The following is a 4,920-nucleotide window of genomic DNA, read 5'->3' on the forward strand; positions in this document are numbered from 1 at the left end:
CTGAGTTACAGAGTCATGTTCCCGGAGCCCCATAGGAGTCAATGTAAGTGTTAGGGTTTCCAGTAGGTAATAGGGATCATTAAGAACCCAGTTAATAACTGCTCGTGTAATAACTTTGTAACCCTAAGTGCTTGAGACTTGAGACTTGAGCCATGCGTAGAGGGTGACGAGCCGGTCCGGGTGGTAGGGGTAGGGTTAGGGTTTCTGGAAGTTTGGGTCAAAAGTTGGTCAAAGTGACATTCTGGCACTAGGGTTGTGTCAGGGCTAGGGTTGTGAGTGCGTGGTGTGAAAATCAGGACTGTGGGCCTTTGTTTGGCTGAGTTACAGAGTCATGTTCCCGGAGCCCCATAGGAGTCAATGTAAGTGTTAGGGTTTGCAGTAGGTAATAGGGGTAAATGGGGTCCTGAGTCATTGACTCAAGCTCCAATAACTTTGTAACCCTAAGTGTGAGAGACTTGAGGGTTAGGGTTAGGGTTAGGGTTAGGGTTAGGGTTAGGGTTAGGGTTAGGGTTAGGGTTAGGGTTAGGGTTAGGGTTAGGGTTAGGTTAGGGTTAGGGTTAGGGTTAGGGTTAGGGTTAGGGTTAGGGTTAGGGTTAGGGTTAGGTTAGGGTTAGGTAATAGGGGTAAATGGGGTCCTGAGTCATTGACTCAAGCTCCAATAACTTTGTAACCCTAAGTGTGAGAGACTTGAGACTTGAGCCATGCGTAGAGGGTGACGAGCCGGTCCGGGTGGTAGGGTTAGGGTTAGGGTTTCTGGAAGTTTGGGTCCAAAGTTGGTCAATGTGACATTCTGGAAGTAGGGTTGTGTCAGGGCTAGGGTTGTGAGTGCGTGGTGTGAAAATCAGGACTGTGGGCCTTTGTTTGGCTGAGTTACAGAGTCATGTTCCCGGAGCCCCATAGGAGTCAATGTAAGTGTTAGGGCTTCCAGTAGGTAATAGGGATCATTAAGAACCCAGTTAATAACTGCTCGTGTAATAACTTTGTAACCCTAAGTGTGAGAGACTTGAGACTTGAGCCATGCGTAGAGGGTGACGAGCCGGTCCGGGTGGTAGGGTTAGGGTTAGGTATAGGGATGAAAACCACTCAAAGTGCCTCTTTTTGGGTTTGAGATTGAATGACTTTTTATAGGAACAACTGACAAGAATGGTTGAGACATCTATGGATAGGTCTGGACGAGATCTATCCATACATATGTGAACCATGTTGTTGTGATGTAAGGGGGAGGAGTTATTCCAAAAAAAGGCACTTTGAAGTGAGTCTTTTGTTAATAACTTTGTAACCCTAAGTGCTTGAGACTTGAGACTTGAGCCATGCGTAGAGGGTGACGAGCCGGTCCGGGTGGTAGGGTTAGGGTTAGGGTTTCTTGAAGTTTTGGTCAAAAGTTGGTCAATGTGACATTCTGGAAGTAGGGTTGTGTCAAGGCTAGGGTTGTGAGTGCGTGGTGTGAAAATCAGGACTGTGGGCCTTTGTTTGGCTAGGGTTAAGGTTAGGTAATAGGGATCATTAAGAACCCAGTTAATAACTGCTCGTGTAATAACTTTGTAACCCTAAGTGTGAGAGACTTGAGACTTGAGCCATGCGTAGAGGGTGACGAGCCGGTCCGGGTGGTAGGGGTAGGTTAAGGGGTAAATGTGGTAATCGCAGGCCTGCGATTTTTAATAACTTTGTAACCCTAAGTGTGAGAGACTTGAGACTTGAGCCATGCGTAGAGGGTGACGAGCCGGTCCGGGTGGTAGGTTAAGGGGTAAATGTGGTAATCGCAGGCCTGCGATTTTTAATAACTTTGTAACCCTAAGTGTGAGAGACTTGAGACTTGAGCCATGCGTAGAGGGTGACGAGCCGGTCCGGGTGGTAGGGTTAGGGTTAGGGTTTCTGGAAGTTTTGGTCAAAAGTTGGTCAATGTGACATTCTGGAAGTAGGGTTGTGTCAAGGCTAGGGTTGTGAGTGCGTGGTGTGAAAATCAGGACTGTGGGCCTTTGTTTGGCTGAGTTACAGAGTCATGTTCCCGGAGCCCCATAGGAGTCAATGTAAGTGTTAGGGTTTCCAGTAGGTAATAGGGATCATTAAGAACCCAGTTAATAACTGCTCGTGTAATAACTTTGTAACCCTAAGTGCTTGAGACTTGAGACTTGAGCCATGCGTAGAGGGTGACGAGCCGGTCCGGGTGGTAGGGGTAGGGTTAGGGTTTCTGGAAGTTTGGGTCAAAAGTTGGTTAGGGTTAGGTTAGGGTTAGGGTTAGGGTTAGGGTTAGGGTTAGGGTTAGGGTTAGGTTAGGGTTAGGTTAGGTTAGGGTTAGGGTTAGGGTTAGGGTTAGGGTTAGGGTTAGGGTTAGGGTTAGGGTTAGGGTTAGGGTTAGGGTTAGGGTTAGGGTTAGGGTTAGGGTTAGGTTAGGGTTAGGGTTAGGGTTAGGGTTAGGGTTAGGGTTAGGTTAGGGTTAGGGTTAGGGTTAGGGTTAGGGTTAGGGTTAGGGTTAGGGTTAGGGTTAGGGTTAGGGTTAGGTTAGGGTTAGGGTTAGGTTAGGGTTAGGGTTAGGTTAGGGTTAGGGTTAGGGTTAGGGTTAGGGTTAGGGTTAGGGTTAGGGTTAGGGTTAGGGTTAGGGTTAGGGTTAGGGTTAGGGTTAGGGTTAGGGTTAGGGTTAGGGTTAGGGTTAGGGTTAGGGTTAGGGTTAGGGTTAGGGTTAGGGTTAGGGTTAGGGTTAGGGTTAGGTTAGGGTTAGGGTTAGGGTTAGGGTTAGGGTTAGGGTTAGGGTTAGGTTAGGGTTAGGGTTAGGGTTAGGGTTAGGGTTAGGGTTAGGGTTAGGGTTAGGGTTAGGGTTAGGGTTAGGGTTAGGGTTAGGGTTAGGTTAGGGTTAGGGTTAGGGTTAGGGTTAGGGTTAGGGTTAGGGTTAGGGTTAGGGTTAGGGTTAGGGTTAGGGTTAGGGTTAGGGTTAGGGTTAGGGTTAGGGTTAGGTTAGGGTTAGGGTTAGGGTTAGGGTTAGGGTTAGGGTTAGGGTTAGGGTTAGGGTTAGGGTTAGGGTTAGGGTTAGGGTTAGGGTTAGGGTTAGGGTTAGGGTTAGGGTTAGGGTTAGGGTTAGGGTTAGGGTTAGGGTTAGGGTTAGGGTTAGGGTTAGGGTTAGGGTTAGGGTTAGGGTTAGGGTTAGGGTTAGGGTTAGGGTTAGGGTTAGGGTTAGGGTTAGGGTTAGGGTTAGGGTTAGGGTTAGGGTTAGGGTTAGGGTTAGGGTTAGGGTTAGGGTTAGGGTTAGGGTTAGGGTTAGGGTTAGGGTTAGGGTTAGGGTTAGGGTTAGGGTTAGGGTTAGGGTTAGGGTTAGGGTTAGGGTTAGGGTTAGGGTTAGGGTTAGGGTTAGGGTTAGGGTTAGGGTTAGGTTAGGGTTAGGGTTAGGGTTAGGGTTAGGGTTAGGTTAGGGTTAGGGTTAGGGTTAGGGTTAGGGTTAGGGTTAGGGTTAGGGTTAGGGTTAGGGTTAGGGTTAGGGTTAGGGTTAGGGTTAGGGTTAGGGTTAGGGTTAGGTTAGGGTTAGGGTTAGGGTTAGGGTTAGGGTTAGGGTTAGGGTTAGGGTTAGGGTTAGGGTTAGGGTTAGGGTTAGGGTTAGGGTTAGGGTTAGGGTTAGGGTTAGGGTTAGGGTTAGGGTTAGGGTTAGGGTTAGGGTTAGGGTTAGGGTTAGGGTTAGGGTTAGGGTTAGGGTTAGGGTTAGGGTTAGGGTTAGGGTTAGGGTTAGGGTTAGGGTTAGGGTTAGGGTTAGGGTTAGGGTTAGGGTTAGGGTTAGGGTTAGGGTTAGGGTTAGGGTTAGGGTTAGGGTTAGGGTTAGGGTTAGGGTTAGGGTTAGGGTTAGGGTTAGGGTTAGGTTAGGGTTAGGGTTAGGTTAGGTTAGGGTTAGGGTTAGGGTTAGGGTTAGGGTTAGGGTTAGGGTTAGGGTTAGGTTAGGGTTAGGGTTAGGGTTAGGGTTAGGGTTAGGGTTAGGGTTAGGGTTAGGGTTAGGGTTAGGGTTAGGGTTAGGGTTAGGGTTAGGGTTAGGGTTAGGGTTAGGGTTAGGGTTAGGGTTAGGGTTAGGGTTAGGGTTAGGGTTAGGGTTAGGGTTAGGGTTAGGGTTAGGGTTAGGGTTAGGGTTAGGGTTAGGGTTAGGGTTAGGGTTAGGGTTAGGGTTAGGGTTAGGGTTAGGGTTAGGTTAGGGTTAGGGTTAGGGTTAGGGTTAGGGTTAGGGTTAGGGTTAGGGTTAGGGTTAGGGTTAGGGTTAGGGTTAGGGTTAGGGTTAGGGTTAGGGTTAGGGTTAGGGTTAGGGTTAGGTTAGGGTTAGGGTTAGGGTTAGGGTTAGGGTTAGGGTTAGGGTTAGGGTTAGGGTTAGGTTAGGGTTAGGGTTAGGTTAGGGTTAGGGTTAGGGTTAGGGTTAGGGTTAGGGTTAGGGTTAGGGTTAGGGTTAGGGTTAGGGTTAGGGTTAGGGTTAGGGTTAGGGTTAGGGTTAGGGTTAGGGTTAGGGTTAGGGTTAGGGTTAGGGTTAGGGTTAGGGTTAGGGTTAGGGTTAGGGTTAGGGTTAGGGTTAGGGTTAGGGTTAGGGTTAGGGTTAGGGTTAGGGTTAGGGTTAGGGTTAGGGTTAGGGTTAGGGTTAGGGTTAGGGTTAGGGTTAGGGTTAGGGTTAGGGTTAGGGTTAGGGTTAGGGTTAGGGTTAGGGTTAGGGTTAGGGTTAGGGTTAGGGTTAGGGTTAGGGTTAGGGTTAGGGTTAGGGTTAGGGTTAGGGTTAGGGTTAGGGTTAGGGTTAGGGTTAGGGTTAGGGTTAGGGTTAGGGTTAGGGTTAGGGTTAGGGTTAGGGTTAGGGTTAGGGTTAGGGTTAGGGTTAGGGTTAGGGTTAGGGTTAGGGTTAGGGTTAGGGTTAGGGTTAGGGTTAGGGTTAGGGTTAGGGTTAGGGTTAGGGTTAGGGTTAGGGTTAGGATT

This window comes from Salarias fasciatus, chromosome 12 (assembly GCF_902148845.1).
Source record: "Salarias fasciatus chromosome 12, fSalaFa1.1, whole genome shotgun sequence".
NCBI classification, from domain to species: domain Eukaryota; kingdom Metazoa; phylum Chordata; class Actinopteri; order Blenniiformes; family Blenniidae; genus Salarias; species Salarias fasciatus.